Source organism: Chinchilla lanigera, unplaced genomic scaffold (assembly GCF_000276665.1).
Source record: "Chinchilla lanigera isolate Chin_1 unplaced genomic scaffold, ChiLan1.0 scaffold00018, whole genome shotgun sequence".
NCBI classification, from domain to species: domain Eukaryota; kingdom Metazoa; phylum Chordata; class Mammalia; order Rodentia; family Chinchillidae; genus Chinchilla; species Chinchilla lanigera.
Window position 1 is genome coordinate 11,484,278 of NW_004955419.1, and position 23,990 is coordinate 11,508,267.

General features: G+C 44.2%; 1 protein-coding gene across 1 annotated transcript in view; it reads right to left on the minus strand.

Moving 5' to 3' along the window:
- Positions 1-23,990, minus strand: part of Pappa (pregnancy-associated plasma protein A, pappalysin 1) — a gene marked incomplete at both ends in the record, with an annotated part of 230,329 nt that overhangs the window by 68,612 nt on the left and 137,727 nt on the right.

Here is a 23,990-nt window from a genome sequence, read left to right on the forward strand (position 1 = left end):
GATATATCTGGATATATCTGATATATATATATTCAAGAATGAACATTCTTGATCCTTATAATTTTTCATTTTACTTACTTTTCTTGTTTTTATTTGTTTTGTATATTTGTTCAGTCTGTTTGAAAACATTGTCTCAGTGAGTATTTTCATAGTTTATGAGACCCTAGAACTTTCTAGGTCCACCTTACTTTTTAGGTGAATAGATTGTGACCTGGAGAATTAAACAGGGAAAACTAATATTAAGGGGACTTAAGCAGATTCAGTACAGAAATGATACTAAAGATACTGGAGAAGCAATGTATAAAGTGAGGTACCCAACTGATAGAATTACATAGGGCAAAACAATACTAATATCACTTAACTGATTTATATACAGAAATGACACTAAGGCATTGAATTTTGGGTTTAGCATGAGTCTTAGACAGCCAAGATGGGAGGCCTACTGTTTATTCAAAGACACCACCCTGGAGAGATGGCAAAGATTTGGAATTGAGTAAAAAAAAAAAAAAAAAAAAAAAGTGTAAATGGAAATGCTCATTGTAATGTCATTTATAAAAATTACACAATGAAAATTATATCTATGCCCAGGGATTCATATGAATGCCATAGAAAAGTACACATCAGATTCAGGGTGGTAATTGCCTGTGTATATCAAGGAAGGGGAATGGTACTAGGCATTGGGAACAACTGAGATTTAAGTTTACCTGCAGTGTGCTATTTTTCCTAAAAAATGAGCTAGACACAGTATGATAAAATCTGCATTTTGTCAAGTGCAGGTAGCGAATGGACTTGTTATATAATGCATATACCTTGTAAACATGGATGCTTTAGTTTACATTACTCCATGTAATTTTATGAATAGAAAAAAAATTTCCTCCAGATCAGGCTTGATATTGCATATGTATTAGTCACAGGTACTGGAAGATTGAGGCAGGAGGACCACCTGAGCCGAAGAGTTTGAAGCCAGCTTGGGCAATATAGTAAGACTGTCTCTTCAGACAAACAAACAAACAAGGAAACAAACCCCAAATCTAAACTATTGACTCATAAAGCCATTAAATATAGATATAAAAGCACCAGTTCCCCTAACAATGTTTTCCTATACAATAAGCTGCAATGAACTGGACTAAGTCTGAACCTTCTGTAAGAGGCAGGGTCAGGGATTTAGCTCAGGGTTACAGCACCTGCCCAGCAAGTGTGAGGTCCTGAGCTCAATTCCCAGTACCAAAAAAAAAAAAAACCAAAAACCTTGTGACAACCATATGTTTTTGCTTTTGAGATCACCAACATGCTGAGTATCCAGTCTGTACATTCACTCCTCTCTCCATCCCTTCTTGGCAGTATTCTGGCTTTTAGGACCTCTCAGAAGACACCAAGTGACTATTTTCTTACAACTGTGTGATACTTAATAATGTCCAACTACAATACATATATTGCTTCAACATGAACTATCATTGCAAGCACCAACGCTTCCATTTTTGGATAAACTGTATTTTGACTAATTTTATAATTATAGTAAAGTTGCAAAAGAAATACAGAAAACACCATATACCCTTCACCCAGTTTCTCTTCATCTTGAGCCTCTTCATCAATTCATTTTTGATACCTCCAAGAGAGGAAGATAAATTGCTTAGCCAACTGTGGAACATGACCAAACGTACCTAGGGAGAGTTTTCTAGTAGTGAGCAGCTTTGGATGAAGGAGATATGAGTCTGCCTCATTCTTGCTTAAACCGTGAAGCATAATTATGGGCAAGATGCATCTCAGTTCATCACTCATGTTTGAATGTTGGATTAGCCAGGGATTGTCAAGGTATCTTCCATGGAGCGTAGGGTACATGGAGATGTTGGCTGAGGGCTAGGGTGTAAGGCAGTCTCTGTAGTTTCCACTTTACTGTTACAACCAGAACAACTCTGCTCCTTCATGTAGTTATTGAGCTTCCTTCTAATATTTCATTTTAGAAAAGAGCTTCTTTGCTCTTTTCTAAATCAAAAGTATTAAAACTCATTAATTGCCAAAGTTGCCCTCATACTGGCTGTAGGAAGCAGTAGATCTGGGGGTACAATATTATAGAAGAGGCAACTTCTCAAGGAGCACTGAAGATGCCAAGAATCAGCTCTCCCATTGTCTAGGAATTGGGCGCAGATTCAGTTGTTCAGCTCTCTAGAAGCCTAACGCTGAGGAGGCTAAGGATAAAAACACAGCCGCTCTAATGGGTTGGAAGACGTTTTCAAGTTTATTTATTTTTCTAAAAAACAACTGGGACCAGGCTTTGGCAGAGCTGCCCGTGGATTCTGTTACACTTTACAACAGTGCTAGACTTTGCATAAACTATCTATGGCATTTGAAATCCAGGCCAGCAATTCGACATGTATCATTTCGGAATGCTTTCCCCTTGTGTTCTTAGCTGCTGGTCTCCCGGCAGACTGTGACAGAGCACATCTCTGAGCGGAGGCCGGGGGTCTTATCTCTGCATCGAAAGCATTCACGGTCAGAGAATTCGCCAACATGAACAAAGCCTTCTTATTGCTTAAATACGATTTGCTCTTATCTGGTCAGCTCTATCAGCACTAGACAGGGCTTTAGAGGAACATGCTGCTGTTATTTCATTCTTCTGTTTTTCTATTTGGTTGTGTGTTTGTTTCAGGCTGGCTGCAATCCTGACCGGGGACAATCAAAGCAGATCAGAGAGGAATGAACAAGTCCAGCTGAACCTTTGCCCAAAGCCCTAGCTGATCTTAAAGTCATCTGCGTTCCTGGGGAGGTGGAGGAAGGCTGAGCGTAGTGGGGAGCAATTGCTCACCAGCCTCCTGCTATTACAGACAGTGCATAAATCTACTCATTCCACAGCCATTTGTTGTGGGGCTATGACACGCCAGGCTCCAGAGTCCTGGGAAAGCAAGAGCCTCTGAAGCCACAAGGTTGACTACTGAGGATACAGGTGTGACCCCACGGTGACTGATTCTATGGGGATGCTCTCCTTCTATCCACACATTTGTTTTGTACCTTCCAGAAGGGAAAAGCCAACTCGGTAAAGCACCAGTGAGCGATAGACTCTACTAAACATTTTGTGGGGACAGGTACAGGAGAGTCTCCTGGCACACCCCGATGGGCCCTCATGTGCTGCTTACTATCACCCTGGGCTCCTGTTTTCCCTCTACTCCTCTGGTGTCTCCAGTGTAACTCATTCCAGGGACTCTCCCATCTCTCCCACCTTCCTTTCCATCCAGTCTGCACATCTCTCACATCTCCGGCAAAGCCTTTCTGTCTCCCTCTTCTCACCCTTACCAGGCATACGTAAGAAACAAGTGATGAGTGAGCACCTTCCCTCTTGACTTTGAACAAGGCCTCTTTCCTTTAGCACAACCCTTTCACACTTCCAACGTCTTCAGTGATATCTGTGTTTATTTCAAGTAAACCCGTGGGAAATGGAAGACCTGGATTAGTTCTGGTTGTGTCACTTACTAAATGGCTCTTTCTCTGATCCTCAGTTTCCCACATGTGAAGTGTGGTAGTTTGCTGAGTGACTGCCAAGGGCCCCAAGGGTTTAAAGACATCCACAATAATAATGTCCCTCCGAGGTCTCACAGTCACAGTGTCACCGAATGCTCACAATTGCACTGTAAGGTTTAAATTCCCTATTCTGCTGTGATGAGGCTCTTTCTTGGTCACTTTCTCTGACTCCACTTGCTGTGTCTCAATCACAAAGCAGCACGGTTGTGCCTTGGGCATTGCTGAAACCATGGCTTCTGCTTAAGGAGAAGAGGGCACTGCCTACCACTCTCTTTGCCTCTAGTCTCCTCACATTCACTTCCATCTCCCCAGTGAAAAGAAATAATCTCATTGCCTTGCTACTCATCACCACGGCCAGTTTCCTGGACATAACTCACAAAGACTTTGGAGAGCTCTCTGCCACCACCAGCTTCACTGCAGCTGCTTTCCTTTCCTTGCACCAGGCAGGCATTACCTGTGCAGTGTGCTGTCTCCTTCTCCCCGGACATCCATGATCTTGTGCCCAGACACATGCTGTCTTGCCCCTGCACTGTGAAATACTACACACACTTCAAAGCCAGGCTCAAATATCACTCTTCTCTGAGAGCACTTACGCAACTCCAGCCACAATTAATTGTTCCCTCTCATGTGTCCATATAGTTCCTTACGTATCCCACAGTTACAGCACTTGTCAAGTTAGGTTACACTTGTTTAGAGCCCTTTCGTATCCTTTAAACTCGGAAGACTTCCCAGGTAAGTTTTATTATCCTCAAATACATCCCAGCAGAGTTCTCTGCACTTAGGAAGTAATAAGGTGCCCAGGGGGAAACTCAGCAGCAGCATGTATTCGGTCTGTTGCTATTCTATGCAGAACACCATTTAAAAAACACTCTGTGTACTGAATCATATAATTCTTGCAACAACCCTATGAAATAAGTAGTGTTATTATGCCCATTTTATGGATTAGAAAGTTGAAGCCCAGGAACTTGCATAAATTCATGTCACTGGTTTGTGGTAGAACCAAACTCACACTCATGACCATAGTTGCGGAAGGGGCTTTCCTCACATATCTTTCAGGGGGATTCTGAGGCTCCAATAAGACAAGGTATACATTTGTGCTGGATGCATGTTAAATGCTGGGCACACAGAAGATAGAACCAAAATTTCTCAATGTGGGGCGCCTGAAGTAGCAGCTGTTTCAACAGCAGAGCAGGCCTTTGTAGGTCTTTGCTGGGGTAGAGTAGGATGGTGGAAAGAGTTCTGGACAGCCCAGTGAGAGGTCCGTCTGGACCTGATGTGTCTGCTCACTTCTCTGACCCTCCCCTTCTCACTTCCAGAAAGAATGAAATGAGTTCCCCTCCAAAAGGTTCTGCAGCTCTGACATTCTCACAGTTTTTGATTTGCAGCCTCTTTCAAGTGAATGCGACAGAGGAGGGTGCTGACTCTGGAATGAGGAGGAGCCCAGCAAGCAAAAACGAAAGCCACTTTTGCCTAGCAGGTGAACATCCTGGTGACCTCTGAGTCCCGTGGGCCCCATGCCTCTGACATTTGGAAGCTGAAGGGTAATTTCCCAGTCACTTTATCTGGCAAAGACAACCAGAAAAGTTATATCAAATTTTGTTGCAGCCATCCCAGAAATGTGTTTTCTACTTTCTTTTCTTTTTTATTTTGTACACCTGCAACTGTGTGTTGCTAAAGAAGCAAGGAAAATCTTCACCCAGAGCTTCAAGATCGTTGGATGTCGAAGATGGGAAGGTGCTGGGAGATCCTGACTCCAGCCTTCACTTTTGAATGGGTGGGGAAACTGTGAGAGGGAAGAGACTGGTCTTGAGATTCACAGTCATCTCTGTGGCTCCCTAATGGCCCAGGATGGCTGGTGGTGCCCTGGTGTCCAGTCTGGAGAAGCAGAGGGCTCTGTAGGGAGACCTGGCCACTCCATGCACTGCCAACCACTACATCCAGCACCACCTCCAAATCCCTCTCCTTTGCAGAAGACTGCTTTCAATTAGAGTAGTTAACGATGCCTTGCTTTGAAAGGGTTTTTAAAATCCAGTTTATCTTCCACCCACACACGATGTACACAGAAGAGGGAGATGGAGGGAGAATAAAGTTCGGGGGCTCTGGTATTTTCCCACATAGGGGCATGCCATGAGGTTTCTATTGAATATCAGTGTTACATATGCACATGCTCTTTTGTCAATCAGCGGACGGAGGAAGTGCTCCTCCTCTAACCCATCCTCTCCGATCTCCCCTCTCCTCACTGTGGGACTTGTAATGAGCCTCAAAGAAAAAGAGGAAATGTTACAGAGGCAGGAGAGTAGGGGTGCACACGGACAGCCACATTTCATGCAGCTGAACAGGGAGACGCACGGGCACACAAGGCCAGGCTGTGCATCCCAATATTTCTCTTTATGCCACCTCCGAACCTCAGCCTTGCAGTTCAGTGCCAAATTACTCCCCTGAGTATTGTAAGATTGCTAGCAGGGAAGAAGAACTTGGTTACTTGGTATAAACCACCAAGATCTTGGAACCCTAAAGACTACAAGAGGGAAAGTCAGCTCTGAGGTAGTCGATCGAACGATGGCTGTAACGGACGGGATGCTTGCATGCAGAGTGGCCTCTGTGAAATTAACCTAGCTTTGCCCTCCCCAGGGTGCTCCTGCAGCAGGTAACAAGCACCTACACTTAAAGATGGTCCACCAGTACCACTCTTGTCTGGTGTAAGCTCATTTTTCCTTCAGGATAAGTCTGATGAATAAGAGAAAAGGACTTTGAGGTCTGGTGAGGCATTGGTCAGTCCACCAAGGCTTAGGAGACAAACTCAAGCTGCTCTGACTCAGACCCTGTCTTCCCACCCCAGGACTCACCCTCTGAAACATGCTTGGTCCAACCCTTTGCATAAGACATTCACATTGTGGTTTCTTGTCTGCCCTGCAAGGAGGGTCATGGGCAGTGACAGTGGCTGTGGCTGATTTATCTCTTTCTTTTTTTAAAATCACAAACCAACGCAGGTCAATGGGCTGAATGCTGGCAATGTGTAACTGATGTGGCTTTCCCAAGGCTGTATGTGCTAATGCACTGACCCCTAGGAGCTCAGGTCTCCGTAGACCTATATCGTGTGCAGAGATAACGATGATAATCACATGGAGCGGGGAAGGCACACAGAAGCCCAGAATTCATCCTTGACCACTGGAAGGGTCTGCTTCAGGAGAGTCACCACCCCAGGCCCACATGCAGTTGATGTGCCATACATTTGATGATAACAGTGAAAATTGGTATTCAGAAGGATTTCTATAGTACAATGTATCACACAGCCTGTTTGAATACGTTATTTTATTCTATCCTTAAAACTAGCCTATGAGAAAGGTATTACTATTACCCCTATTCTGAGATATAAAACAAAACAAACCTGGCTGTCAGGAATTACAATGGCCCATGAGGCTACTACCTCAGATGAGGCAGAGCTGTTACATCAGAACTTCCATTGCCTGTCCCTTTGCCCGGATAGACATCAATAACTAAGCACTACATGTTTCCCCGCCTTGTGTCAGGTTCTGACTCCATCTCAGCAAAACACTGCTGGAAGCCGTGGCCAATTGGCCAAACTGGCGTGAGAGATGAATGTTATTTGCAGTCCTTCAACTTGGCTACTGGGTCACTGCAGGCAAGAGTCAGGTCCTTCCTGCTCTCCCTTTTGCATTCACAACAAGGAAGCACCAAGCAAATACTAGTTGGATAAAAGAACAAGCTAGCAATAATACTTCACATACGTTGTATCAGTGAGTGCATATAATGAATGATACAACCCAAATCTTCCAACTCCAGGCCCAGGGCTCCTGTCACTGCCTGAAGAGTACTCTGTATCTCTCTCACTTGGCTTTTTCGTTCCGTTCCTATGCCTCTCCCTGCTTATCTCCTCGGCTCCTCATTCCAAACTGAGCCACTACACTTTAAAGGTAACCAAGGGTTAACAGAAACACAACACAGACCTTGGGCACACACACACACACACACACACACCTGCAATCCCCTCCTTCGATCTCCTTTTTACACACTTAGTAACAATGGGGAGAAAGAGGAGGTGGGGGGAGCTAGGCTTTCTTTTACTAACCATTAGAAACAATTATCACTTTCCCCAGGCCTCCAGAGCAGCCTTCCCCTTTGATGCCTGCCTTAAAGAGATAGAGTGGAGGGGGAGGGGGGGAATTGCCTTTCTTTCAATTTCAGGATTTATTATTTGGCATGAACAGACAATCAAGCAAGGAAGCATTTCCTGTGTGCCGGGTGGGTGTGTGGAACACTGAGATGCCTCCTCCCTCCCTCCCTTCTGGGTTTTGGAAATAGCAGCAGATCTCAAGGTTTCCACTCAGGAGACATTTTCAGATAAGAGAACTTGGCATTGGATGCTCTCCAGGCTCGGGGCTCAGTCCTGGGCTGATTAGCACCCAGCTGCCCCCTAGGATCTATCCCTAACACATTACACATTGCCCACTCCTTAGAGATCCGATGCCCTCCAGGCTGGTACCTCCCCATAAATTTGACATGCTGGGATTTGGGGTGTATGCCCCATGTCGTGATCTGATTAAATGAACATAGGGAAAAGTAGACTTCCAGTGGGAAGGGAACGCAGAAATCATGTAAGAAGACATCAGTACTCTTTGAATACTCATATTTTACAGGTTTACTAAATTTCCTATGGGAGAAATGGTTCTGACCTGATTCTTGAGCGCGTTTATCTATTTGTTTAATTTTTCACACAGAGGCTCCGGATTTTTGATCTTCGGACAAACTGGGAACCTCAACCCCTTCTAAGGAGGTACTCTATGTTAGAGACCTAAGACAGCAAAGTAGCAAAACCAAAGTATTTTCTTTGCCCTCATTTATGGGCCAGCATCTGTGTTCCAAGTACAGAACCCTCACATCCCAGGAAGTCCGTATTCCCATCTTCCTCCTCACCTGCATTGAGGATGCAGAGCCAGGGATCAAAAAGAGAGACAGCGTGCTGAGGCCACACCTGTCAGGAGTCTGTGGGGAAGCAGGGCCTGAGCCCCAGGTACAATATGCCGAAGCCACCTCCTATTCCCATTCCTTTATACAGATGGCCAAACTGAGGCCCGCCCAGTATAAATGATGACCATAAGCTGGGTGTGGTGGCGCACGCCTGTAATCCCAGCATTCCGGAGGCTGAGGCAGGAGGATCATTCTGAGTTTGAGACCAGCCTGGGCTACAAAGTGAGCTCAAGGCCAGCCTGAGCTGCATATCGAGACCTTGTCTCAAAAAAACAACAACAAAAAAAATGATGACCATAAAGATGAGGGCTATGGTAATGATAAGCAGCTAGATGCTTTCACTCCATTCACTCCACTCTTCTGTCCTGAAGAGGAGATTCGGTCCACTTCCAGATGTAAAAAGTAAATAGTCACAAAAGCAGGGGCAGTAATAATTAAAACGATGCTAGTCTTCAGTTTACATTACAGGAAACGTTAGCTCTGGCATCTCCAGCCCGTGGGGCTGGCACTCTCTCCCCATTTTACAGACAGGACAGCCAGGCGATGGTCTGAGCCCATTCCCAGACGCTAGTTTTGGGAGGCGAGGGGCAGGGGGCTCAGGCTCCTTCAGCTAGTAAATCCTCTAACAAGAGAGAGTGATTAGTGTCGGATGTGGCGGTGGGCTTTTGTGCTGCTGACAACTGCTGCCATGAAAGGCCTGTCCAGGCTCATTTCACAGGGGCCCCCCAGGCCTGCTCCCCAGTCCCCTAATTATGCCATTCACCAGTCACCCGGGCCCGCCTCTGAACTCCTGACCCAGCAGTGAAAGACTTGGGATCTCATTACTAATCTCTTAAGCCACCTAGTCCTCCAAAATACATCCATTTAAGGTGGAAGCCAAGGCTGTGGGGGTGGGAGGCGAGGAGAGGGAAAGCCTGGTTCAGGCACTTCTCGTGGCATAAGCATCTTCTCTCCCTGGAGCATGGGGCAGCTGGCGCAGCAGGACTGCTCAGCACAGAGCAGGCCCTGCAGAGGGTTGGTGGCTGGGCCGGAGAGGAGGCCCTCAGAGGGAGGGGCAAGGGCATCTGGGGCCACCTGTTTGCAATTTCAGGGGTGCAAGTGGGGGATGCAGCCTGTGTTTGTTTTAATTATTATTATTGTTGTTGAAAAGGGAGGAAAAAATGAGCAGAAACTGCTAACATCTGGAGGCCACTGTCCAGTTTACGTAATCTCCTGCAGCAGAGGAGGAGCACGGGATCCCGGGCCAGATGGTCAGGCTGGTGACTTCAGAGCACATGTGCCGCCTCCAAAAAGTAAGATGCTGACAGGGTTGGGTGACTGGGATGCACGGCCTTCCTTCAAGTCCTAAGGGAGCGAGGCAAGAGACTGGGGACTTCCAGAGGGCCTACATTTCTTTTGGAAGAATTTAGGTCCCATTTCTATTTCCCAGCTGAATCTCAAGCCCTTTTCTTATATTTGTCCTTCATCCATTTCCTCGTTTGTTCAGTCAGCAAACATTTATTTAGCACTTATTGTGTGCTAGGTTTTCTGTGTGTGTGTGTGTGTGTGTGTGTGTGTGTGTGTGTATTACTGAGGATTAAACTCAGAGACTTTGCCATGAACTACATCCCCAGCTCATTTTTTTTTTGAGCCAGACTCTCACTAAATTGCTAAATTGACCATACTAGACTGCAACATGTGACCCTCCTGCCTCAGCCTCCCAGAGTGATGGGATTATAGGTATGTACCATTACCCTCAGTGATATTGTGGGCTCTTTACTATAGAAGAAAAATGGATCCCCTGAGGGAAGAAAAGAAGTAAATGTAAGTTTTCTTTTCTTCAATAGCTCCCAGGCCCATTGAGGCAGGAGTGTGGAGAATTAAGCGAGCAAATACACATAGAAAAAAATGTAGTGGGTTCTATGAGGTTTATGCAGACTGGCTGAGGGTACTGGGCACGTTAATTGGTGAGGCAATCAATGTCTGAAAGCCAGGTCTAAAATGAAAAATTTTCATGGCAAATGTGCTGTCCAGAGGAAAAACTGCAAATGAAAGCCAAAGAAAAAGGAAAACCAGGCTACAGCTAAACTCTGACAATTGATGTCACTCATAGAAAGGAAGGATGAAGTCTGAGGTGCCAGATCCTCTTATGCACACAGCACTTAGCACACTAGTAAAAAAAAAACATTGCTAACTTTCATGTTTTCGCATCTCTCTTTCCATACTGAAAGCAATTACAAACTTCAGGAATTCTAGATCAGGATATAGAAGCAATATAGACAGAAGCAGATCAAAAGTGCATTAGTTTCACCCAGAATATACACTCAACTCCTGTTGAGAACAAAGACCCACTGTCAGCAGTAGATGAAATTTCTGAGGTACTGCCAGCTCTAGATAAGAATCTAGAAATGTAGTGAATTGTATTTCAGACCCTACAGGAAATCCCAGTTCTAGACCAACATGTTGAGCTCTGAAAGGTTTCTAGTTCTAGACCAGAACACCAAGACACCATAATTCTACAACAGGACTGGGTGATGCTGTCTGCTCTGTTTCTGAACTCACCCAAACTGCTGGTCTGAGATTGACACACTGGTGACCAAGAATAAAAGCCCACTTAGCTCTAATCTGGCTCTAGGATGGAACTGGGGGAGTACAGTCAACTCCAGAGGTAAGCACTCCAATAGGACCTCTCCACTGCTCATCTCAAAGCCTTTCAGGTTAAAGGACGCATCTTAGGAGGCCTCCTGCCTCTTCTTGGCCTCTCTCTGAGATCCCCTGAATGTTCATGGATTAATCAGGAGAACAATAATCACATCCTGGTCACCAAATGAGCAGTGGTTAATGGCAGTGTGGACCACACTGGCTTGTTCAAGAAAGGTCAGAGGGGTGATTTTCCACTTAAGAACATCTGCGTTGTGCAAGAACAAGACTTTCCTTAAGTTCATAAAAGTAGGAGTTTCCAGGTTGTTTTCTGGTTCCTCCCCTCTCCTGCTTCCTCCTCTGCTCCAGTTTGTGAAATTAAGATCTGCGTACTGCAAACCATGCTGGGGATGAAGTACAAGTCACATTACTTACAGGGAATCCCACCACATGCCAAGACAATGATGCACAGAGCATTTGCTCCTAGGTCCTGCTCCTCACTGCAGACCTCAGGACTTCCTGATCCCCTATATCCCTGGAGAGTAAGGCTGGAAAGCACTACATGACCGGCTCTCTTCTCTGAGAAGAAGGCTTTGCTGGGCTGTCTTGAACTTGGTTTCTGTTAAGAAGCTACCCCAAATAATGCAGCACAGTGATCTAAGCAAGAAGCAAGAGGAAGGGAGCTGCTTACACAGTTCACCATCTCCTGATGCCCGTCCAGTTTGCACAAGGGTTTCCATGCTGTAGGATAAGTTGGTTCTTTGCTTGGCCCTGACAGTCCAAATTTCAGAGGTAGAGATGGCAACTATGATGCCCAAGTTGGGAGCCTTTGTATAGCAAGTGTCCAGTGGACACTGTTACATACGTGTCCACCACCCAAGCAGCACAATCTTCAGAGGAGCACGGCTCTTCTTCAGTGGCAGCTTCGGTCAGGGCGGCACACAGCTGTGCAAGGCAGAGTGTTCAAGCAGCTGTGCAGTCCCTGGGGATGACTACAGGCCAACGTGGGACTCGCAGTGAACACCACCATCACCCCACACCTGCCTGTCCCTTTCCTCAGCCTTGCACAGAGCAGTGAAAGTCACACGCATTTCCAGGCCACAGGGATGTGAGTGGAGACCTCAGCTTCTGCTGCCCACTGACCGCATGACTTTGAACCTGTTGCCAAGTCTGTTTCTCCACTTCCTATGCTGGAGGGCTGAGTCAGGAGCTCACGAAGTCCTTGTGCACAGCCTGCGCCCTAGAAACACATCTTTAACAGCTGCTTCTTTCTTTCTTCTGTCTTGCTTTCTTCCTTGCTCTACTGGGTGACAGTCCAGAGTTCAAATTCAAAACTGCCCTGCCCCAACCCTGTGCCAATTGTGGAATTAACTTTGTGGGTCTCAATTTATTCTTCTGAAAAGCACTGAAAATTTCAGTAGCTACTTGTAGGGTGGTGGACAGTTCTACATATGCAAAAGTAATGTAGATCTTGACATAGACTCATTATTCAAAGACATTCACATTGCTCCCATAGCCATTATCACTGATTCTTATTACTACTGTGTTGTTGTCATTTTATCCTTGTGTGGTTATTTCTTTCCCCCTGTATTTTACATCCATCCTGCTCTTCCTTTTTCCCCTCTACCTTTCCTTTCTTCTTCTTCCTCTTATCCTTTCATGCCCTGCTGTGTTAGACTCCTCACTGGGAGATCTTCTGAGGGCTGACAAGGCAACTCTCATATTTCTATTCATCCCCATAGGAAGCTAATTACAGGCACATCACTGAGACCCCATTCTTTCCCACAATAACAGGTGGTAAAAGGGTAGAGTCTTCATCCTGGGGTCCAGCCCCCTAAAAGCTATTTCCTACTTTCTGTGCAAAGCTGTTAGCAAAAGGAAGATTTATTGCTGTCTATTTATCATGAACCTACTATGTGCCCAAGGCTGGAAGACACAACAAGAAGGACTGTACAATAGGGGCAAGGAAAACCCTTGGCATGGGCAGCTACTGTTCTGAAGGAAGGGAGGAATCTGGAAGCCAGGATAGCAATAAAAAGAACATGAAGCCAGAGTTCAGGATGGCTTCTGAGGGCTTCTTTTTACTCTGATTCAGGCAGTGTCAGTTACCCAATTTTCATGCAATGGAAGAGTCCCGCAATTTAGGAAGACCCTACTGACTCTATTCACCTACAGTATTAACAGGGGACGGTGACCTGCCGATATAAGACAACATTTATTGATACTATTTATATTTTTAATCTAATTATAAAAAAGAAGATCACTCAGCAGGCATTATTCCCGACAGCATCATTCACTAAATCCAGAACTGAGTATTCTCCACGTAACAGACCTTGTGCTAGGCATTGAAAATCCCTAACTTTAGAAGGTGGAGCCCAAATCTTTAGTAGCTCCCCTTTCATTTGGTATGAAAATCTGAAGACAGGAGTGACACAGACTAGAGGGCCAGAGGGCTGCCTGTGCTCTGCGTGGTCAGAGAGTTGCAGAAATGCCATGAGACATCAGGAGAGAGAAAGCTGAGCGGCACTGAGGTGTGGAAGGAGGCCACATGGAAGAGAAGCCCCTTGACCCGGATCCTGGAGGAGGAGGAAGGTTAAAGAGGTGGGAGAGTGATTATGTTGTTTCCAGGTGGAAAGGAGGAAAACCCAAAGGCAGTTCTGGAGATCACAAGTCAGCAGTTCTGCCTGGAGCCCTAGGCAGTGGGCTGCAAAAACAGCTCGTCCTGACTGCATATCCTTGCCTGCTAAGGCTTTGAGATTTTATAGGCCATGGAGAACCATAGAGAAAGTTTCCCAAGTGAGCAAGCGCTGAGACCATTATTTCTTGTGGATGACAGAGAATGTATTCCAAAGGCAAAAATCTTCCAATGAGAATGTATGTAGGCTTTCAAGATGTAAGACATTGAATCACCACTATATATTATATATATATTAGTACAACATACCTCACTCTGGGAAAAAGGAATGCCATTTTGGGAGGGGTGATGCAGAACAGTAAAAAGTAAGTGAGTTAGGACCCAGAAGGAACAGGAGGTACTCTTGTTCTACCATCTAGAGTAGGGACCCTTTGTGAGCCTTTGCCTCCTTATCTATAAAATGGGTACACAGTTACTATAGGTTGGTTATAAAGATTTACTTTTATAGTGTCCAAGAAATTTTAATGGGTAATGACAGGTAGATCCTAAAATATGTTACATGCATAGTATAAATGTGCACATATATTTAGTATATTTTTGCTGGAGCAACAACAAGGAGGAACATGTCCTCTGATAGATCAAAATGTATTATACAGCTATTATAATCCACAAAGCATAATATAAACAAATCTATAAACTACATCAAGAAATTCATAGTATTTCTAAGGATTTAATTTGATGGATTAACTCAGTGAGCATTCCCTCTATGCTAGTGCTGTCCTAAGGGTTTTATATGTGCTGCATTATGGTATCCTCAGAATCTCACTTCATTATCTTAGTCACGCTCTCTAGATCTGCTGTAATAAGCTATTGGACATGTGACTAAGCCTAAATGAATAAAAATTTAAAATTCAATTTCTCAGTTTCATGAGCTACATAAGGCTCAATCTCTTCCACAGCAGAGACCACGGTATAGGACAGTGCAGTAGCATGGTATTTCATCACCACAGGAAGTTCTATTGCGCAGCTGATCTAGAGGCTGGGGCCTTGACAATGGCACACCTCTGTATTCTCTAGAACACAGCTCCTGACTACAGCTCTCTGGTGCACGTCATTTTGCATTGCATTGCATCGCTATTCCCTTCCTGGACCCTGTACTGCCATATGGTTGTACTTCAGACATGGGCTTCACCCAGATGGTATCCATATTCCTAAAAGCAGTATTGGCTGGTGAATCAGATCTCTTACAAGTGTACACCTTCCCCAGAGGCCTCTTTCTCAGAGAGCAGAGAAATGCAAGGGTCCCCTTCCCTCAACTGCACGTAGAGGTCCAGTTTGGGGAAAGATCCTAGGGCAGGCAGTAGCCCCAGGGAAGTCTTTATTGGATTGCTAAACATAGACATGCTGCTGAGCAGGGCGCCTCTCATGGGCCTCTCTGAGTCCATTTCTCCCTGGAAGACCAAAATGAACGAATGTATCCAGGAATTGCTGGTGCTTGGGCCTGGCTGAAGAAGTGGACAAGTTTTAAGAAATGCACGCCTGGGGTGGAAGAGGAGGCGGAAGCCCCTGCATGATCTGGTTCTACACAGAACACATCCAGGTTAAATTTAAAAGGCAGGGCAGGGAGAGAAGGTAGGAGGTAGGAGGGAGAAGGACTGAAAAACAAACACAAACAAGTGAACACAAACAAAAACAAAATCCTCTGCCCAGCCATCTCAAACTCTGCTTATTCCCCCACCCTTTGGGCCTGGCTTGAGAAAGTTTACTTTCAGACTGCAGAAATGAGCGTGTGGTTTGGGGGACCAAATTCAACATCGCCAAAGCAGGGAGCAGGCTCAGCAAGCTTGACTGGCTCTTGCCTCCTAAGTGCATGACAACCCCAGAGAGTGAGTGCTGTTTACATTTTTTACGTGTTTCTTGGGTACAGAACATGAAACTAAATTACATAGCAAAGGGTATGCTGGCTACAAGCCGGTGACCCCACTTAAAACAAAACAATAAGAAAGAAGAAAGAGAGAGAAAGAAAACAAAAAGAAAGAAAAGATAAGCACACAAAAGAGCATTAAGGGAGTGTGAGACGATGACAGGATGAAAGGAAGCATCTGGTTCTGATGTGAAGATTAAGAAAGGGACACATGGAGAATGAAGCCAATGAGACAAGTATAGGTCAGGCTCAGAAGAGGGAAAACAAAGGCATCTTCCTAGATGGGCCAGGAGAGGGTGGGTAGGGCATGTCGGCTCTCTACATGAGAACCAGTGGATGTGGCCAGTGGATGTGGCCAGTGGCTACAGCCCCAAACCACAAAACCCTGCTTATTCTTGGGTTTCAAGTCCAAAGTCTACCTGCAAGTGAGAAATGAGCTCACTCTCTAAATCATGCCCTCAGTGCCCCACATGGCACCTTCTCTGATCAATCGGCCTCCCCTTCGCTGCCTTCCTCTCTTACAAAGTTTGATTCCTCCTCCGGATTCAATAACTCACTTCATAAGAATATGAACAGATAACTCACTTCGTAGGAATATGACCTGGTACCAATCAGCGTCTTTGTGAGGGGCAGGCAAGCATTCTATCCTTGACATAGGCTAGGTCATGGGATTCTCACGGGCATTCCACACAGTGACAGCAGGCCTATTGTACAGGTGCGGAAAACTGAGTCATTGGTCAGGTGTCACACAGGTGATAAGCAATAGTACTCAGACCAGGCTGACAGTGTATGCTTCTTCTATGCAACAATGTGATCACACTATAGGCTTTTTATTGTCTCAAATATCCACTGAAAAACAAAACAATTTCATAAACAGCCTCCTTATCAGGTTGACCCTTCATCCTCAAAGTATATCCCTCTACGGTCATCTGCAGGTATCACAGGGCTTTACCAATGGCCTTTCCAATATCAGTCTTGGCTTAGAAGAAGAACTGGGTACAGTGTCCCCCTCATGCCCAAGAGGTCGTCCATCCTGCATGAGGGCAGTGGTAACACTGTTCACCTCAATGTCTAATGATGCTTTGGACAAAATGGTTTCACAGTAAAATTCTACTGATTTTGAGTTTCAATATCAGAATCATTCCATAACAGATAGGGGATTGAGAGGCTCAGAGAAGTTATTTAATCAAAGTCAAATTTAAGTGAAGTAAGACCAAGAATCTCACGTAAGTCTCTCTGCCCACAATATTGCATTTCTGTGCCCAAAAGACTACTCTTAAAAAAGAAAAACTCCACATGTTTCTAATTGGATTTGTCCCTCACTTGCCAAAACTCCGCAGGAAGATAGAATTATTTCTGTGAAAGTATCTGTCAGTTTCTATCAGAAGGGAAACCACATTTCTGAATCAGCTGTCTCATCCTTGACAAGTATCTGCCATGTGGATGTTACTACCTTTACGTCCCAGGCCAGATCTTACCCATGTCACACAGGTAGTAAATAATGAGCCTTAGAGTTGCAAATCAAGCAGATCTGCCACCAAACCTCCATTATTTTCCATAAAAATCTGCACTTTAAAAATTGTTCAGATAGAAGCCCAGTGTCTAGATTTTTATAGACTTATAAAGCTATATTAAAAGGGTGAATGGGTGAGTGAGTGAAGGATCAGGAGAACCTGTTGGACCCCCATGCTGGCATCCTGTAAGGTTCAGTAGATTTAAATTTCCTCAAGGTCCAAAGTTTTCATGATAAGTTTTGGGGACACTGAAAGTGACCCGCTCAGGGGGCTCTTTTTTCTACTCTCCTGGAAGGATTTTTTGGGTACCCTGAACAAATGGAACAGGCTGTAATAGACTATGGTACTTTCTGTTCTGTTTCCTTAGATGACTTACACATGTGCTCTTGAAAAATTATTCAGAAACCACCAGGAGAAAGCAGATCCCTTGAGTATTTGGGAAAACAACTTGGAATCTGCTCCTACATTTCAGTGTGTTCCCTTTGCTTCCCCTCTTTCCCCCCCATTGGCAAGGTTGTCCCATTTCACTAATGAGAAGAGCTGACTGCTTTGGTAAAGGCAAGACAGGCAGGACAGGTGGGAAGGGACAGACAGCCCTTAGAATAGTGACCTCAATACTGGTGGTTGTGTCCGAGATGTCTCCCTGTACTTTACTTAATAATATTTTTAAATAGCATTGGGGGAATTGTTTGAAAATGCAAAATTTTCAAGTTACATTATTTTAATGTAGTGCCAGTAGCCAGGTACTATTTAGGAAAAGTAGAAGAAGGTGCCACAGTTAAGGCAATTCATCTCTTCGAGTCTTTGTTTTCTTCATTTTGAGAGAGAAGTAAGACCTTTCAAGTGTATTGTTGTGAAGTATATGAGACATAATGTGCTTCCAATTCCTTACCATTTGGTGTGGCATATGAGTAGGTGCTCAATAGATGCTGCTTCTCTTCTTTCCCCAAGAATATCTGATGGCAGAAACTCCTGCTTAAAACCTCAGAAAATATCCCATTCCCCCAGCAACAGTGTCTAAATTCCATGATTCGGCAGGATGTCCGTGATCACCACTTTCCTGGTTCATCTCTCTTGACTTCACTTTATTTCTTAGTAGACTTTTCTCCCTCCCCACCTCCTTCTTTCCCCACTCCCCTTCTCCCTCTCCTTTCCCTCTCCTTTATGCTTTTACTATCTATCCCATTCTATAGTCCACTATATCCTTCTACTCTCAGCTCAGCATTCATTTCTACAGGAAATCATTTAATGCCTTTCTCTGTATTCCTCCATTCAAGCACTTCTTACACTGCAGAGTAAGAAGATTTCCCACCCTGGTGTCCAGAAAGCCTGGTGAGATCTAGCCCCTTGCTCTGGGGCAAGGGTTAAGGAGACACAGATAGATGACCACAACTCTCCTGGCTCAGATGTGGTGGCCATCAGGAATGCATACATCTTGTGATTTTCTCTAACTAGCATTTCAAGGTTTTCTGTGTATAGCTCATGGCTTGTGACAAAACCGTAAATTGAACAGTTTATTCTTCAATCTACAATTATCCTATTTGTGCTTTTCTTGTTTTTCTTGTTTCTCTTATGTTTCTGCAATAATTAGGCATACATTCCAAAATCTACAGAATCTGTTTTACATGCAGGGTTGGAGCTTACAATTGAAAAATACTTCCTATGTTCCTTCTCTAGTGCCATAGACTGTACTCATTTGAGAAGAGTCTTTGGGGAGGGAAATGCTCAGCCAGAAGAAATGAAGAGCAAAAGGTTGGAGATCTCCGCAGCCAGGTAGAAAACATGGGATAGTATTGGAGGCATCAAGATAGGAAACTTCCACTTTGTCTGTGGCATTCCTGAAATGCATACAGCAATTTAAAAAGACACAGAAGTCATTAGCTCTTCAGCTGTAGTCATATACCAGTTACTGAAGCAGGCATGAGCTACCTAGTCCTCCTGCATGTAGACTCCTATTAGAAGTACAGTGGCCTGCGTCTGGTTCTGCCATTCCAGGGCTAAGCCCTACAGCAAGTCATCCCACTCTCCCTGAGCCTGAGTGTCCTAATCTGTAAAATGAGAACATCGATTCCTATTTCTGTAGTAGCTTTAGTAAGATTCAAGGAATTTGGTGGAGAGCCCAGAGGAACTTGGTAAATGTTATTTTTACAATTTGTCCGGGACCTTCTGAAAGTGGGCAAAAGATTTTTTTCCATCCAACACCCTGGCTCTCATCCCTGTTGGTTGAGTAAGCTGGGATGATAGCTGCATGGCTTCCTCCTCAGGGAAACTCCCTCTGGATCCCACACACTTCTGGGTCTTTGGCTACTGTTTTAGTTGGATGCATCCCTCTAAAGAAATAGAAAGCTATTTGAGGGCAGCAAAGGGAAAAGAACTTTCTTAAGGTTCCCAAAGTGTCTGATACAGGTCTGAATATGTAGCAAGTATTTGTTAATGAAACTGTGCTTAACTCAACAGAATGTTGACAGAGATTCTCTACTGTGTTGCTCACTGTGGGTCTCTCTGGAGTGAAGATGACAGAGGAGTCTAAAATGAATGAGACATAGAAATGTCATTATAATACCAAAAAAATTAAAAAAAAAAAAAAAAAAAAAAACAGGACTAAGTGGTTTTTTCACATCCTTAATGTCCGCTAGGGAGATATTATCATTCCCATTTTCCAAAGGGGGGCGCAAACAGCCCCAAAGGGGTTGATAACTCAGTGCTCCCCCCAAAAGAGTAGGAATAAGAGGGAAAAGCCATATCTGCCTAATTTTCACTTCATCTCATTGTATTACCCATTCCCCCTCGCTCATCTTCCTCAATACACAGCTGAGGTATAATTGCATTTAATTGCATGAATGGATTAATTAATATATAGGTTATTATAACAGAAAACAAGTTATGGTTTTATATTTTAATAGAGACACAAAGAATTATAACCACTTCAAGGAATAGATAATAGCAACTCAAAGAAAAGTGGTGAAGGACTGATCCACCCAACAGTGTGTTAAAGAAGTATAAAGTCAGAGAATCCATTTCAAAGAAAGAGGCAGTGTTCAGGGGCTCAGCTGCCTTCTAAAGTTGGAATCCTCTGTAGGATCAGCAGCACAGCCTGAATAATGCTGACGAGCTCACTGCTCCATTTCATTGTGGGCATAGCCCAGTCTTAGAAAGGCTTTCTTTACTTTGACCTTCAAATTACTGCCCTGGCAGTGGTTGGTCCAAGTTTTACCTTCAAAGGATTAACCATACATTGGCTAGTTGACTGAAGGTCTGTAAACCCTAAAAGGGTGCCGTACATTCTGGATACTTTCAGTACTTCTATCTCTTTCTCAGGTCATTGCAAAAGAGGGAGGTGCCAGTCTGAAGAGGAGAAAATGTACTCTGGTAGAAATTTAGGGGTGAGAGAAGGAGGAGAGAGAGCTACATGCCATTTTGGCAGGCTTTGGTGTAAAACATTAGAGAAATGCAAAATATGGAAACAAAACAAGAACAAGACAAGATCTTTGCAAGCACTTAAACCATGTGTAAGGGTTCCAGAAAATAGATAACTTGACTGTTTCAGTTTATTTCCATTTTTGTTCTGTCTCAGGAACTTCTTGATTCCAGCTGGGCCAGGAAGGTAAATGGCCAAAATATCCAAAGAATGTCTCTTATTATAAGACGTTCAGTCCAATTTGCAAAACCAGAAAGTTTTGATATTCCTGATAGTGTTTGTATATGAGACTCAGTGTTCAGGGTTAGCTTTACTCTAACCAAATTTGGGAAACTTGTTTAAGAAGCATGGAGGAGAGGGACTAGAAATCATGAGAGGTGGTGGGCTTCTATAAAATCAAAAAAGAAGTTTTAATCTGCATTCTGGGCTTCTATGGCACAAAGAGTGGCTTATTCCCAGTAGTCAGGGAGAATGAAAACTTATTGTAAAAAGACTGCACTTCTAGACAGAATTGTCGTGCCTATACCTTGCATAGTGACTAGACTGGGTTTTATATTACTTTGGTTTCTTTCATAGGATCCAGCACAAAGCTAGCTGCAAACTCGTTTTTAAAATAAGAGAAAGAGGGTGGGATAAATTAGAAAATAAAGAAGAAATGGGAGCCACTGTGGTCATTTCATCATTCCCAAAATTAGAGAAGTGTCCCAATGAAACAAAGGGACCATGGAACACAGTCAGTGTGGCAGGGAGTGGGAACAGAGCAGGACGGAAGGTGCCAGCAGTGACTATGATTCCGCCCCCGGAAGAAGGAAGCACCTCAGGTGGGCCACACAGTGACACCCAGCACTATCTGTCCGTGTAGGACTCTCTTCTCGTTTCCCCATGAAGCGTCCCGGATACGAAGCTGCTTCCAGCTTTTGGATAAGCATACTGCCCCATGTTCCAGGAGATCTTCTAATTTTAGATTCTCCATTCTTTGGCCTACAGCAGAACCATGGTGCTTCTCTGCTTCTCCAAGGCAGATAACAGTTCTTATCTTGGTTGTAAGGTGTGTGAAGGTGGCTGGTGGGCCTTGATAACTTTAGGTCCTTCTGCTGTTCTCTTTTACCTGCTTGGGTCACTCTCTAGAGTTGACATCCTCTGGGGCTCACTCATGTATGAATGTGTGTGTGTGTGTGTGTGTGTATGTGTGTGTGTGAAGAGAGAAAGAAAGAGAAGAGACAGACAGAAAGAGAGAGGGAAAGAGAGAATTTTATTGGAGGAAGGCATGGGACACATGGTGCATATTTCCATTTTATTCTTATGGGGGAATATAGCTCAGTAGCACAGTGCCTGCCTAGCAAGCGTGAGGTCCTGAGTTTGACTCCCAGTACCAACAAAAAAAAAGAAGGCAAGCACTCCATTTTATTCTTCAACCAAATTCTGAGGAGCTCCTGAGGGCCCTCCTCTCATACCACCAACACTGTCACCCTGAAGGATGACAACTAACTACCAGCCTCCTCTAGTCACTTTACAGGTCATGAAGACCGGAGTAATGCTTCATTTTTCCTCACTGGAGCTGGATTTTTACTTCAAATATGGCCTTTACCTTGAACTCTACAGACTGCATGATGTGTGTGTAAATGTTTGACTGAGTATCTGCATGCATGTGCATGTGTCTGTGATGCGTGTGAGTGTGTATGCATGTGCTTGTACATGTATATAGCTAATGCATGCATACATGTGAATGCATGTGCATGACGGTAGGGGTGGGGTAAGGAAATAAATTCTAGACAACTGTTTTCCTATGAGGAGCTCAGGAGACTTTTGTTCTTGTGCCCTCCAGGCTGCCCTCTGCCCACCCCTCACCCCTGCACCTAGGCTGCACACATATCCCCTCCCCTGACCTGTATTCTCCAGTGAGCTGATCTCATTATGGTAAATTTAGTTACAGCTGAAGTCTCCTTGTAACAAAGATTATGTCCAAGCCCAGAGTAATGGAACCTAGTCGATTTCATTAAAATAAAATTGGTTACAATGAATAATTCAATAGGATGATTTTGTTTCCTCCTCTCCTCTTTGTAGATCGAAGAGCTAGTATTTATAATGATTTTTTAAAATTGGATTTTTGTTTAGGAAGAGATAATCGCCCATAATTCCTGACAGCCCTCTCCTTACAAGATTGGAATAACTGCTCCATGAGGCCTCTTTTCAAATGCAAAGACTGGAAAATTTTCTCTCTTTTTTTGCTCACAATAGTAGCAATAAACTTTGGATGATTTTTAAGCACAGTTACTCCCCCAGCTTTCATTCATGTGGGGTTCTGAGTGGGTTCCTAATACTCTAGTTTGAGCGATGCTTTTTAAACATCACTGGGTGTTAATGTTGAATTTGGAATTTTTGTATATTTTATGTAATAGAGGGGCAATGCCTGCACATGTAGTAATATACGTAGGGGGTGTAGTATGCATGTGTATCTTCAGTTCAGGAAATTGACATTTCCTAAGTATCTGGTCTTATCTAGATCCTGTCCTCAAAGATGAAGGGAAAAAGAAGAATGAAGCTTGAATATATTCTCAAAAACCTGATGATCTAATGGGGGACCTGGGTGGACAAACAAATGGTTAGAGTTCAATGTGACTGGTAATGGGTCCAAGCATGCAGATGAGTTCACAAAGGAGAAGGGTGGTAGGGAAACAAGATGAATTCTGATCACTTCTTCATGTAATTCTTCATTCATTCATTAAGATGGTGATAAACATGAGAAGCACCAGGAAACACCATGTTTCCATGTCTTTCCATATTCTGGAAAGAGTTCAGAAATAAATGCCAATCAAGCTCTGATGAAATTCATGAGAAGTCTAATATATGAGGTGGCCCTTTCCTATGCCTTACCCAGTGATTCTTTCCACTGAGCCCCAGCAGACAATTTTATTTCTCTTTCATCTAGAAACCAGGTCTACTCCACTGCACCTGAATGGAAGGAGTAATATTAAGAGAAGATCCGTGGATCCTCTGCAAGGCAGGCAGGAAGGCTGGCCTTAGAAATGGCCATTGGGCTGGGCAGTCAGAAGCACTGGGTCATGAGTCTGGGAAATGGCGGTCTCAGAAGAAGACAGGTGCTTGCTCAGCAGGATAATTGGAAAGGTGGCTCTGGGGACAGCACAGCCATGCCTAGAATCACGCAAGCTCTAGTGGTCCCAAAACTCTCACTGCCTCAACTAAGTTTTCAGTCTCCTGGGAGAGAACATGACACATAAATAGTGCATTAGGGGACTGAGGAATGACTCACAGCTTCTTAGAATTGAAAGCCCTTGGAGATCATCACACTCAACTAGTCACTATTTTAAAGATAGGAAAATGGGGCCCAAAGAGGTAGGAAGACTGTTCCAAAACCAT